Here is a 14,714-nt window from a genome sequence, read left to right as displayed (position 1 = left end):
AAGTTTGGGCTATCCAAGGAGACCCTGCCTCAAAAAACCAAGGAAAAATTAAACACACGGAGACATGCACTTAGAAAGAGGATTCTCTGAGTATTTCCAAACAGCATCAATGGCTTGAAGTTCCCTGGCCTTTGTGAGGGCCAGACACAGCACTGGATGCATTATGGAGTGACTCTTCATCTTCACAGCTCTGCGAGGGGGTTTACTGCAATGGTGCCCATTTTACAGATGGAAAAAATAAGGTCCAGAGCCGGGCGATGGTGGCGCATGCCTTTAATCCCAGCACTCGGGAGGCAGAGGCAGGCGGATCTCTGTGAGTTCGAGTAGTTCCAGGACAGGCTCCAAAGCCACAGAGAAACCCTGTCTCGAAAAACCAAAAAGTAAATAAATAAATAAGGTCCAGAAGTTAGGGAAGTTACCCAGGAGAGGGATGCAGTGAAGACAAGCAGGGCTGGGCTTTCTATCCAGAGAGACACACTTCACATCTACTCTCCTGATTTGATGGGATGGGAAGTGAGTAGAGGAGAAGGGATCACAAACAAATAGGGAAAAAAATGAGGGTAAATGCAGAAGCAGTAGAAAGCATACTATAGGGGTTCAGTAGCCTCGAGCCCTGGCTGCGATGTCCTAGTCAGGGTTCCTATTGCTGCGATGAAACCCCATGACCGAAAGCAGGTCGGAGAGGAAAGGGTTAATCTGGCTTATGCTTCCACGGCTTCGTGGTCCATCATTGAAGGAATCAGGACAGGAATGCAAGCAGGGCAGGAACCTGGAGACAGGAGCTGATGCAGAGGCCATGGAGCAGAGCTGCCTACTGACTTGCTCCTCATGGCTTGGTCAGGACCACCAGCCCAGGGATGATGGCATCACCCACCATGGGCTGGGCCCTCCTCCATCAGTCACTAAGAAAAGGCCTTACAGCCCCATCTTATGGAGGCATTTTCTCAATGGAGGCTCCCTCCTCTCCCATGACTTTAGCTTGTGTCAAGTTGACACAAAACCAATCAGGTCACTGCTCTTCCAGAGAACCTGGGTAGGATTTCTGGCAACCACATGTTGGCTCACAAACACTTAGGGCTCCAATTCTGGGGGAACCCAGCACCCTTTTCTGGTCTCTAGGGAGACTGGTACACACGGTGCACACACATGCAGGGAGGGAAAACCACCCACACACATATAATAAACTAATAAAATAAAATGAAACGGAAGCTTGGAACAACGGTGGTTTAAGGAAGCACATGACAGAAACGCATTCGCCCGTCCTAAACCCTACCCCTGGCCTCTGCCACACCACCCTCCTGCCTCAGCCTCCCCAGTGCTAGGATTGCAGGTGTGGCAACGGGCTTTAATTAGCTAACTTCATTTGGGGCCATTAGTCCACCATGCTCTTGTGAGGAGCCTCCTAGATGCTACGGCCATGCACTCCCTGAGGCTGTGAATGAGTTCAAAGGACCTGTGGCTGGCAGGGAGATGGTGGGGAAGGCGCCAGGCCCACTAAGGCTCTGGAGGCTCAGCAAGAAACCAACATTGGTAGAGTCCAAGCAGGTGACCAGGGACAAGGGCGGAGGGAGGTGCGGGTTTCAAGTTAGAAGTGCTTAGGCAAACCAAATCAGGAGGAATCTCATATCCCATGCATGCCTTGAGCAGGCCTGAAGGGAAGGGAAGGGCAATTAGGACAGGGTTGTCAAGTGCCCTGCCCCAGCCGGCGACCAGGGCTCTACCTGCACAGAGTATCTGCTCTGCTGGCTGCTGGCTGCTTACTGGTGTATCTTTTGATGCGCAGCTACTTTCCCATCACCCTGTGGTCTGGCTTGGAATCAGCTTTTACATCTGATATTTGCTTTTTTTCCCTCTGCTTACCATCACTCAGCATCTTTGCTGGCGAACCTGTAGCTGCTTCTTTTCAAAATGCCAGAGATGCGTGAAAAAGCTAGGAGCCCCACCGCCAAAAGGATTATTTGATATAGGATGCCCCAGGGGGAACACTTGCAAGTAAGATAACCTGCCATTTTCCCCAAAGTCAGGAGTTGGGAACAACGCAACGCAAGGCCTAGGTAAACAGAAGGGAAAGTGTCCTTAGCCATGGCTGCTCAGAGGAGACGATGAATTTGAAGAGGAACTGGCTAAAGCAGGGAAGGAAAATACCAAACACTGGTCTAAGACCCGGAGTTGGAGATAAGAGAGAGGAAGAAAAACTAGACCCAGACCCAGAATAAAACTGTTCTTGCTTTGTCTCACTGTGGCAAATAATATAGATTTATTTCCTTAACTGGCAAAAAGGAGGCATTGTTGAAAACTCACAGCTTTTTAAAAAAAAAAAAAAACCACCTCCTCCACCCCTACGTGCTAGAGACCAAACTGGGGACTTCCGGAAGGGTACCTAAGAGCTGGACCCCAGCCCCAAATACCTTATTTCATTTTCCAGCTTTTTCTTATGGAAACCGACAAACAGATGCAAATGGCGAGTCACACTTAGATGTGATGACACCTCCAGCCTGATTTCCTGGCTCCCTACCTCCCCGCACTGCTCAGAAGAGACCTGCGGTCACTCTGGGAGGACAGTGCTCTGGCTGAACCCCTCTTCTTGGGAAGCCCGAGAATGTAAGGAGGCAGATGTGAGAGAAGGAAAAGGCACCCACAAAAACGCCAGAGGCTTAAGCGAATGGGGAGGGGAGGGGACGGCGGGGGAGGGGAAGGCAGGGGAGGCTCCTGGTGGCCCAACCCCTCGGTAGGCAGCCTCGGTTAGGTCTTACAGGTGGGCTGGGGCAGCTGGGTAGAGCCCCTTGCAGGCGGGAATAGGATCAGAGAAAAGTGTCTCGGGTTATTTCATCTCGGCGCGAGGCTGCAGGGCACTTCTGCAACCCAGGAGTGCAGCCTCCAGCACACCCAGGTGCTACCCTGGGGGTGCATCGTTGCACCACCTACCGGAGGTGCTCTTGGCATTACTTCAATGTAGAAAAGGGCCCCATAAAAACACCCAGCTAACAGGAGTTTTCCAGCCTACGTGTGGTCCATCATGATCACCGGAATACAACACATTTCTACTGTTCACTGGCGGACTGAGCCTGTATCTGTCAGCAATGCTCCCATCCCCCACTCCACAGTCACACCCCTCTCACTTCATTGCCAATCACCTCCCTCCACTTTTTTGTTTGGTTTTTTTTTTTTTTCTTTTTTTCTTTGAGACCAGGTTTCTCTGCGAAGCCCTGGCTGTCCCAGAACTGACTTTGAACTCAGAGATCCACCTGCCTCTGCCTCCCCAGTGCTGTGATTTAAAGGCCTGCGCCACCACTGCCGGGCTCACGTCCCTCTTTTTTTCATGGCTGCCCTGCCTCACACGGGCCCTTCCTTGAAAGACACCCAGGCATTGATCATCCACACCCTACCGCAGTTACCTGAGCCTCTCGGCCGCCACCTCAGCGCTTCTCTCGGGTGCTTGGGTGCTGACTAGGGTCTCAGCTGTGGGTCTGTGGGAGACTGTGTGTGTGGGACCACCTCCCTGCTGATGGGCCGCTCCTCAGGATCCCTGGCATGTGTTTAGGTGCACATTGCCATCGTGAGATCTTACTTTTCTGTGTCTAGGCTCTTGAGGACCTACACAGGATGGAGGTCAGAAGATGTGCTCAGGCAAACATGGGTTACCCAAGATTAACCAAGGAACTCAAGTCCGTAGAGAAGTGTCCCCTGAGACTGGTGTCTGCACACACTGTTCCTCAGGGACTTCACATTCGACCTGAAAACTCAAATTTTTTAGAAGCGAGGAGGCCCTTCTTAAAATAAGCTCCCCTCATCCACTTCTGCCACTCAGTATGTGCACCCCAAATCTCATAGTCACAGGGATACCTCTGCACCCCCTGCTGAGTTCTGGGGCCTTTCTAATCTAAAGGCCACCTTACTAGCTCATGGGCCACTTCCTGACCATTTCACCCTCAGTTTTAGCATCTCTGCTTGTTGGAAGTGAGCCCTGGGGCTACGGCAGTCAGCACCCTACATGGTCTTCCAGACAACACCTGGCCCCAATGTCGTCTACTGTCTTCTCGGCTAGTGTGGAAGAATACAAGAAGCTAGGGTTGTTTCTCCATCCACACCATCAGCAACCAACACAGGGGAGCACATTTTATGGCTTTAAGAAGTCCGTCTCGAAAAACCAAAAAAAAAAAAAAAAAAAAGAAGTGTTCGGTGGCCGGGCAATGGTGGCGCACGCCTTTAATCCCTTTAATCCCAGCACTCGGGAGGCAGAGGCAGGCGGATCTCTGTGAGTTCGAGACCAGCCTGGTCTACAGAGCTAGTTCCAGGACAGGCTCCAAAACCACAGAGAAACCCTGTCTCAAAAAAAAAAAAAAAAAAAAAAAAGAAGTGTTCGGTGAATAGCTAAAGTATCCGGTCCTTTTTATTCCTGTCCCTACAGAAACACAATTGGACGGATTCTTCATAGCCATTGCAGTCCGTGTACTATAACCTGAGATTTTGAGTTCTCAAGAATTAAAACTACCCTACTTTACTTGGTTGTCAGTAGAATAAGCCAATCTCTAGTACCAGGAGAATCTTCTGCCTTGAGTTTCACTTCTGGGAGTGGCTGATTTTTTTTTTTTTTTTGGTTTTTCAAGACAGGGTTTCTCTGTAGCTTTGGTGCCTGTCCTGGAACTAGCTCTTGTAGACCAGGCTGGCCTCGAACTCCCAGAGATCTACCTGCCTCTGCCTCCCTAGTGCTGGGATTAAAGGCGTGCGCCACCACCGCCCGGCTGAGTGGCTGATTTTTACACTACAGACATACCTGTACATCCAACCCATCAGTTTACCAGAGGCAGAAAACTCCCATGGACGGTGCTTGCACAGCACAGCATGGACACACATCCCTGTCATCCCAGCGCCCTGAGGTAGACAGAGAAGATGCCCGGTCCAGAGCCCAGGCAGTCAGTGTTAGCAGCACCACCCCAAACAAAGATTAAGAAAGGTACCTTTTGCAGGGTGTGGTGGCACATACCTTTAACCCCAATGCTGCTGGATCCCAGTAGGCGAATCTCTGTGAGTTCAAGGCCTGCCTGGTCTACAGAGTGAGTTTAAGATCAACCAGAGCTGCATAGGGAGACCCTGTCTCAAAAAATCAGGAAAAGGAAGGCATTGTTTACCCCCGTGGTCACTTTTAGTCCGAATTCTTAAAGAGTTAAAACATACAAAAGGCAGATCTTGAGAATATCTGCCCCACACCCTCATTTCTAGAGTACTAAATTAAGTCCTCCCCAGTTTTGCTTTGATCTTTTTTCTAATAGCATTCTGGCTCCTCCCCACTGTCTTTCATTCTGACAATTAGGGAGTTTCCTAAGCATAGCAGGAAAAAAAATTGTCTTTTTTTCCTCAAGTTTATCTAAGTTTAGCCTTCACTGCATTTTTCTTTTTTAGTTTTTTGAAATGTAGGACTATTTATTTATTTATTTATTTATTTATTTATTTATTTTTAATGAATTTTAGGGTGGCTTTGCTTTGAACCCTTTTTTTTTTCTTCCTCATTCTGACAAGGTTTCTCTGTGTAACAGCTCTGGCTCTCTTGGAACTCAGGCTGGTCTCAAACTCACAGAGATCCGCCTGACTCTGCCTCTTGAGTACTGGGATTTAAAGCATGCAACACCACTGCCAGGCAAACTTTCTTTCTTTTCTTTATTCTTCTTCCATTTTTGTTTTTCAAGACAGAGTTTCTCTGTGTAGCCCTGGCTATTCTAGAACTTACTCTGTAGGCCAAGCTGGCCTCGAACTCACAGAGATCCACCTGCTTCTGCCTCTAATAATTATTCCTGACAAATAATATAGAAAGTAGATGAAATGATAATAGGTTTTCTGCCTTCCCCCAGTAATAAGTTTCTCCACCGATGGAAGTAAGCCAGAGTAAGCCAGATCAAGCTGAACTGAGAAAGTATAACAACAGCTATAATGAGCAAAGCAACTCCTAGGTGGGTTCTCCAGTCCCAAAATTAAGGTCAGACAAGTCCGTGTGTGCAGGAACTAAAGCAGGGAGATTTTATAGGTTGTGGGAGAGGGGTGATGACGTGTTCACCACAAGCTGAGTTTGTGCCCGAATATGGTCAAAAATTGAGTGCTTAGGTCGGGACTTGGGCAGCTGGACACACCAGGGCAATAGCTGCCAAGGATTCAGAACTAGGCTTTTTGGTGGCCTTCCTTTGATGACTCTCTGAGTGGGCAGGATTTGAAGAGAGATAGGAAGTGAGGCTTCCAGGCCCATGTAAGAATGACTGGAAGTCCCAACCGAACAATAAATGTTATGAGGTCACCACACCTGGCCTAAGAAGAAATAATTTGTGTGTGTGTTGCAGGGACTGAACTCAGGCCGTCAGGCATGCAAAGCCATGTAAGGGTTTTCCCACAAGTCATTTCATGGGCACAGTGACAATATTTTGAATGTATATATTGCTGGATGTGGTAATTCACACTTTTAATCCCAGAACTTAGAAGGTGGATGCAGGTCAATTTCTATGAGTTCAAGGCCAGTGTGGTCTACAGAGTAAGTTCCAGGATAGCTAGCACTAAACACAGGGGCTCTTGTCTCAAAAAAGAAACAAAGAAAGAAAGTACAAAATCTGCTGCTATACAGCAGGCCTGTTCTTCTGCATCGAACCTAAGACATCACAGGATGTGTGTGCGGCGGAACTGTGTGTGTCTGTGATCCCTGCACACTGGAGGCTGAAGCAGGAGGCTGGAAAGTTCCAGGCTAGACTGGGCTACACCCCAAGACTATGTCTCAAACAAACAAAACAAACCCCAGGAAGCAGACACTTTCTTCATTTCCCAGGAAGAAACTGAAGTTCTGAGCTGCTATGTATCTTAATTACGACCTCTGAGGTCATCTGCCCCTCCCACATCCTTTTGTGTCCCTGCCCGCCCTCCCCAGCTTTGGGCTCAATCCCCAGACCCTGGTCGCACTTGGACACTGTTCTATTCTGAAACACACCATGTGCTCAGTTTCCACTTTCATTTAGAGAATTAGTTCTCAACCTGTGGGTTGTGACTCCTGGGGCCGAACAGCCCTTCCACAGTGGATACTTACGTTATGATTCATAACAGTGGCAAAATGGCAGTTGTGAAGGAGAAACAAAGATAATTTTATGGTTGGGGTCAGCACAACATGAGGAACTGTGTTAAAGGGTCACAGCGTTAGGAAGGCTGAGAACCACTAACTTAGAGCTACTTACAGTCTACTTTGATCCTCAAGCTTCTGTCACCAAAATGCTAACCTTTTTCGGGGGGGTTTTGTTTCAAGATATGGTCTTGTGGAGCCCAGGCTGTTTCAGAATTTGCTAGGTAGCTGAGGCAGGCCTTAAACTCCTGATCTTCCTGCCTCTACCTCCCAAGTGCTGGGATTACAGGCATACACCATTCTGTCTATCTGTCTGTCTGTCTGTCATTCTATCTGTCTATTTACCTATCATCTTCCTTCCTTCCTTCCTCCCTCCCTCCCTCCCTCCCTCCCTCCCTCCCTCCCTCCTTCCCTCCTTCCTTCCTTCCTTCCTTCCTTCCTTCCTTCCTTCCTTCCTTCCTTCCTTCCTTCCTTTTTCTTCCTTTCAGAGTTGGGAGTTGAACCTACAGCCTCAACACAGGCAAACATTCCACCACTGCGCTGTCTCCCCAGCCCTAAAGAACAGAAGCAAACATTTCTTTTTCTGTAAAATGACCAACTTGTCAAGGTTACCTGCTTGCACCCAGAATTCCTAGCATGGGACTCAAATGACACGAAGTTGAACAACCAACTGTGCCATAAACCCTCCTTCTGCAAGTCTCCCACTTCGGGCAAGGGTATTGCCACCTGGCTGGTGACTCCAGCCTGCAGCCCGGAAGCCTAGCAGCAGGGCACAGACAGGGCATAGGACAGGCCCTCCACGAGCATTGGCTGTGTGAGTGATTTAGCGGTTGAATGAGTGAGCAAGAGCTACGAACCTCAGCTCTTCCCTTGCTCTTAACCAGAAGATTAATTGATCATAAAGTCCTACATCATAAATCTCTCTCAAATCCTCTCTCCCTTTTTGATCCCTGCCTCCCTTTGCTGGATTTTGTCATGGCTGCAGTGAGATTAGTAAAGAGGAAACCTCTGGGGGCAGGGAGGAAGAAAGGGGAAATCCCCGCGGAATCTGGACTGAATGCACCGGAGCCAGTTTGCCTGTTCTGTTCTAGCTCTGATGTTTGCCTTTTCCTGTCCTTGCCGAGGATTGGAGCTGCCTGGCACTCATTTGCTGGAGGAAACACCACTGGTCTCCGTGTACCTAATGACATGCCGGCACAGCCTTTTGGGTCGCTTACTTGAGTTATTTTCTTGTAGTAAGGGTCGTCTATCAGGAAGGCTTGAAGCCCCATAGCAAAAGGAGTTGTCTGCTTAGTTTCTGGAACTCTCGCAGCAACTTGTGGGAGCCCAGGCATACAGTAAATGCTCGAGAAGTGTCTACTGACCCTACAAAAGAAATGACGTAGTTCTGTAATTAGGGACAACACATATGGAACCCAGCAGGTAATTTTAAGTGAAATAAGCCACCACAGAAAGACAAGCCCTGCATGGCCTCATTCACAAGCAGAACAAAACAAACTTGATCTTGCAGATGTTGATAGCGGTTACCAGGGCCGTAGAGAAGTAGAAAAAAGCTAAGGGGTCAGTTCAGTTACAGCAAAGCAAGGAGCTGTGTGTGCACGGCAGGATCATGATAGACAAGTTACTATAAATTTTAAAAAAGCTACAAGAGCGGCTGGAGAAAGGACTCAGTGACTAATAGCACTAACTGCTCTTACAGAGGATCTAGGTTTGGTTTCTAGCACTCACAAAGAGGTTTTGGTTGCAGGTGATTTGTGCTCTCTACTGACCTGTTCTGGTACTGCACCCAGTTGTTGCGCGCGCGCGCGCACACACGTGTTCTCTCTCTCTCTCTCTCTCTCTCTCTCTCTCTCTCTCTCTCTCTCTCTCTCTCTCTCTCTCTCTCTCTCTAAATATTTGCCAGATGGTGGTGGCACACACCTTTAGTTCCAGCACTTGGGAGGCAGAGGCAGGCAGATCTCTGTGAGTTCTAGGACAGGCAGGGCTATGCAGAAAAACCTTGTCTCAAAAAACCAAAACTAAATAAGTAAGAAGACTTTTGACTCTAAGAATACTGTTTAACATTTGAAGAGCTACATATATTATACTTGATTTAAACATTTTCATCAAGCCATCCCCGCCCTAAACCCTTACTCCAGGGCTCCCCAGGGCTCACAGGACTGGGCCTGCATGCATTAGCCACATCTTTAGGGGATTTCCCTGTGATCCTGCTCTTGCAATCTAATCTCCCTGACAGTGGTGGAGTATGCCCTTTAACATAGGAGTTATCTTCTGAGATTTATTGGGTTAAACTTAAAAACAGGGGATCCAACAGCAAGAGTGTTATGGGAACATCAGCTCTGTCAGCGAGGGATTAGAGAATGTGGGGTACAAGAACCCCTACTCAAAACTTGCGAGGGAGCACCATGAAAGAGTGGCTCAAATGGGACTGTAGTTTATACAGCGAGAAGCAAACACTGAACCTGGTTTGGAAAAGAAGTGTTACTTGAAGGTCAAAAAAAAGGGAACCCAAGGCCGGGCGGTGGTGGCACACGCCTTTAATCCCAGCACTCGGGAGGGAGAGGCAGGCGGATCTCTGTGAGTTCGAGGCCAGCCTGGTCTACAAGAGGTAGTTCCATGCCAGGAACCAAAAAAAAAAAAAAAAAAAAAGGGGAACCCAAGGAGTGAGGTGTGACCAGCAACCCGTGGGAACTACCTGTTGTCTAGCCAGGACTCTGCGGGTCATGCTGACATCATCAGTAGCTGCCTTCGCTAGTCACACAGCAGTCTATCTGGGTAGTTTCCTCGGGCCTGGACTCCAGCCAGGCACTGCTCATCCTGGCTTCTCTGCAGGTCAAGGGCTTGGTGTGTGCATATGTGATAACACGCCCTGGGAGCTTGGGTGATGTGAAGCCACTGCAGGGAAGCGAGGTGACCCATCCCAACAACGAGAGTCCCGTTCTGAGTGTGAGGAACTGACGGAGCTCGCTCACCTCCTTATAGGTTCCCTGCACAGCTCAGTATCCGGTGCTCAGTTACACAACGGCTGGACTCCCCTTTGGTGATTCCGAGGCAGGAGGCCTGAGAGTCTGAGGCCAGCCTGGACCACACAGCAAGACCCTGTCTGAAAAACTCAGGGATAGAGAGATGGCTCAGTGGGTAAGAGTTCCGGGGGCTCTTGCAGAGGGTACAGGTTGGGTTCCCAGAACCTGAATGGAAGCACACAGCCATCTGTAACTTCACTTCCTGAGGATCCAATGTCCCCTTCTGGCCTCGTTCGTAACCAGGCATTCACACGGCACACAGACACTCATACACATAAGATAAAAATAAATAAAATCTAAAAAACAAAGGATTTTCGGCTTGATATTAGGATAGAACTCCCAATAATTTCTAAAATTGCCCTAAACACATTTCTGCTATTTCATATTAGGAATTTATTTGAAGCAATATTCTCAGCATTACTGATTATAAAATCAAAATATTGATCTACTTTGAAAAATGTTGTAGTTCTCTGTGTCTTACAACATCAAATATTCAGCCAAGATTTAATTCTTTACATAAAAAAAGATGCACAGCCATTTCATTAGTATGCAAATTAGCTTTGTCTTGAATAAATGTTAAAATTATTTATATTTATACACACATACAAAAGAAGTGTTATAAAATACATTTCTTTAGGAATTATTACTTATAAATGTTTGATCTGTATGCCTGTGTGTCCCTATGTACCTGGAGTCATGTAAAACTTTCACAGGAGCTGGGCGGTGGTTGGCGCACGCCTTTAATCCCACTACTCGGGAGGCAGAGACAGGTGGATCTCTGTGAGTTCGAGGCCAGTCCCTGGCTTGTCTGTGCTGTCTTTCCCAGTGCTCAGCTCAGCAACTTCGTTTCCGAAAGCGTAAAATGCATAGAGGAGAGAACATTCAAGGACCACCATCCCAAGGGGGTTAAACCCCAGCAAATGCTGGCCACTGCTAGGACTGCCCTTTGGCAGGGTCTTTTAAGCTTCCTGTGACCCCTTTTCTTCAACTGTGTTCATGAATGTCTCCCTTTTGGAGACGACTGCAATGTTGATTCATTGTCAAGTTCTTTCCTTTTTTCTTTTTCTTTCTTTTTTTTCCTCAAGAAAGGGTCTCATTACATAGCCCTGGCTGTCCTGGAATTCATCACACAGACGAAGGTGTTCTCTGACTCACAGAGATCTCCCGAGTGCTGGGATTGAAGGTCTACACTTTTATTCTGGCGGTGCCAAATTTCACTTCAAAATTTGCATTCTCATCTCATTTGTACATCTATCTCTCCGATCTTTAAACTTTGGGGACTGGAATCTGTCTTCTGCTTCATGACAGGCAGAATTCTTAGATGACCCCCAGAACTCATCCCAGAAGGACACCAAGCGACTGTGAAGAGATTTGGTCCCATCCATAGGTTACGTGAGAAGGCACCATTAACATCGCGATGGCTAAGGGTCTGACGTAATTACGTGATTAAGAGCCCAGAGTTTCACTGGGGGATTAACTGGCGGGCATATGGTGATACAGCAACAGGTCCTGGTGTCCTGTTGTGGGAAAGGGTGAAGATGACAGAGCGTATGGCTCAGAAAGCTGGAAGAAAAGATTTTGAAATTTTTCATCATGAAGAGGGATAACTGTGACAGTGGAACTGATTTATTGGGAGCCCACCAAGGCCAGCTGGACTGGGACTGAATAAGCATGGGTTGAAACTGGACTCTCTGAGCATGGCGGACAATGAAGGCTGATGAGAAGCCAAGGACAATGGCACTAGGTTTCGATCCTAATACATGAACTGGCTTTGTGGGAGCTTAGCCTGTTTAGACGCTCACCTTCCTGGACATAGATAGAAGACCTTCGTCTTCCCGCAGGGCAGAGAATTTGGACTGCTCTTCAGTATTGAGAAGGAGGGGGAATGGGGTGGGGGTGGAGAAGAGGAGTGGGGATGGGGGAGGGGAGTGGGGGGAGGGGGCAATATTTGGGAGGAGGGGAGGGAAATGGGGAACGGGGAGCAGGTGGAAATTTTAATTAAAAAAGAATAAAAATAAAAATAAAAAAAGAGGGATAACTGTTTAAAAAGACCAATATTTACCCAGATACAAACACCACAGTATGTACTATGTATCCAGAACCTAAAAATGGGGCCTGCAGAGATGGCTCAATGGGTAAAGCACTTGCCAGGCACGAGTGAGGATGTAAGTTCAGATCCCCAGAGCCCACAGAACACCAATGATGGTATAGCATGTGCAGACAGAGAGTGGAGACTTCGAGAGGCCTGTGGTTGGTTAGCCTGGGGACACAGCGTGGGAGAGCAAAGAGATCCTGTGTCAAGAAGGGAACGACACCCAGCCTCATCTTCATATTGTCGTACCTGTAACGTGGCTCATGTATGTCCGCATTCACACACACACACACATGCACACACATCATAGAACACACAAAAATGATAAAAATATATTTTAAAAAATACATTAAAAGAAGGAAAACAGATGGGAGTAAAACAAAATCCCAATTACAACATAGACAAGTCGAGTGTTTTCTGCAGAGGAATAGAGACTGAAAGTCCAGGATTCCCTAAGCCTTGAGGGCAGAGAGGGCTTCAGGGTCTTCCAGGGGCTGCAGGGGGCTGCAAAGGATGGACCCACTAGCAGCTTTAGGACCAGAGAGTGCTACCCTCCTACAGATAACCAGGGAGGAAGAGAGCTTCAGTAGACAACAGGGAAGCAGATTCTATCAGTATAAGCCAAAGAATCTGGAAGATGCCCTGAGCTCAGGGACACCAACACCATACTGCACCTCTGTGTCAGCCCAGGCTGCCCTACAGAGCCGTGCATCCTAGGTGGGCCTCATCTGAAGTCGCTGTTTGCAACCTTTTTTGTTGTGTGCCAGACAACAAAGATCAGTACATACTCCGTCCAGTGCCTTTAAACAAACAAACAAACACCGGGGTCTTACTCTGGAGCCCAGGCTGGTCCTGATGGCAAAATCTTCCTGCCTCAGCCCCCTCATGCTGAGAACACATGCACGCATGAGCACGAAGGGCTCTCCACTGCCTCCTCTACATTCATTAACCTTAACAAACCTCGCCCAGAGAAGGGACGCTGCGTGATCACCGGCGATGTTCCACCGTTACCTGGCCGCTGCCTAGCGTCACCTGCTAATATGTCTTAGCAGAAAGCTTCCTTGAATAATATCTGCTGTGCTTGTTTGCATCGAAATTGCTGAAACACATCACTCCAAAAGCAGTGTCTCCATAATCCACGGAAAGAATTCTCTAGAGCAGAAAGGCACCTGGATTCGTACTGCATATATCCAGGGACTACATTTCAGCGTCAAGGCACTAAAACCAGCTGGTGGGATGCTTTACAAGCTAATCATCGAAAGGATTTCTTGGTAAAATGTCTTTGCATAATTTCCCATCACAGGAAGCATAAAACTCACTTGTTCCTGTGTCAATGCTGAAAAACGTTCTTAGAAACAGCGCTTTGATGCTGTCCTTTCTTTCTTTTTAAATAATAATAATAAAAAAAAAGCTGAGAAAAAAAAAAGCTAAGGAGCTGGAAAGGAGGCTTAGCAGTTAAGAGCACTGGCTGCTCTTGCAGAAGACCCAGGTTCAGTTCCCAGCACCCACATGGAGGCTCACATCCATGTGTAACTCCAGCCCCGGGGACCCGACATTCTCAGACTGTGTATGCACAGGTGCACAAACATACATATGGGCAAACACCCATACACATAAAATTAAAATAAATTAAAAAAAATTTAAAGTTGGCTGCCTAGTGTCTTGGTGCACACCCTTAATCCCAGCTCTATCTGGAGGCAGAGGCAGGTGGATCTGTGAATTTGAAGCCAGCCTGGTCTACATAGGGAATTCCAAACCAGTCAAGGCTACACACCGAGATTGTGTTTAAAAAAAAAAAAAGGGCTGATAAATGCTTTATTTTACATACCCACTCTCAGAGGTGTGCAGTGTGTATTACTATATTAAAAACCCGGCGGGCGGTGGTGGTGCATGCCTTTGATTCTGGCCCTTGGGAGGCGGATCTGAGTTCAAGGCCAGCCTGGTCTACAGAGCGAGTGTCAGGACAGGCTCCAAACCACAGAGAGACCGAAAAGGGGTGGGGTGGGGGAGGAGCCCTAAGAGGTCATGATATGACTCCAGTTTTAAATTAAAATTTCTTTTCAGGGGAAGGTTTGAACAAGCCGTTGTCACCGTCATCCCCCCCCACACACACACAAATTATGCAGTTTCCGCATCTGGCGAAATTGCTGGAGTTGGCGCAACGGGAGTGCAAGGGAGGAACCTCGCCCTGGGAAAGCGGCCTTCGTGATCACGGCAGGCCCCTGCCAGGTAAGTCTATGCTCTTCGTTTCTTTAAGGCAGCATTTCTCAAATACATTGATCACAGACCCTTTTCTTGGAGAAACACCCTTTGACATCTTGCCAGAGAATCATTTAGGGAACGCTGGCCTGAACAAACCCTTCTCTGCTCCCCAGTGAGAGTACTGACTCAAAGGCTTGCAGGGAAAGGAGCACCTCAGAAATCATGAAGACACCCCGAGAGCTGGAGACGCGCTTCCGGCCTCTGTCACTGGTGGCATCAGCTTTCTGTTCAGTTTCTAAAGAAGCTAATA

The 14,714-nt window shown here is 47.9% G+C and overlaps 1 pseudogene; it reads right to left on the bottom strand.

The window, feature by feature from the left end:
• Positions 1-14,263: 14,263 nt before the first annotated feature.
• LOC130872332 (U1 spliceosomal RNA) lies at positions 14,264-14,439 on the bottom strand (annotated as a pseudogene).
• Between the last annotated feature and the right edge of the window lie 275 nt (positions 14,440-14,714).

Source organism: Chionomys nivalis, chromosome 3, assembly GCF_950005125.1.
Source record: "Chionomys nivalis chromosome 3, mChiNiv1.1, whole genome shotgun sequence".
NCBI classification, from domain to species: Eukaryota; Metazoa; Chordata; class Mammalia; order Rodentia; family Cricetidae; genus Chionomys; species Chionomys nivalis.
The sequence above is the reverse complement of the archived record's forward strand: the minus strand, read 5'-3'. Positions and strand labels throughout refer to the sequence as shown.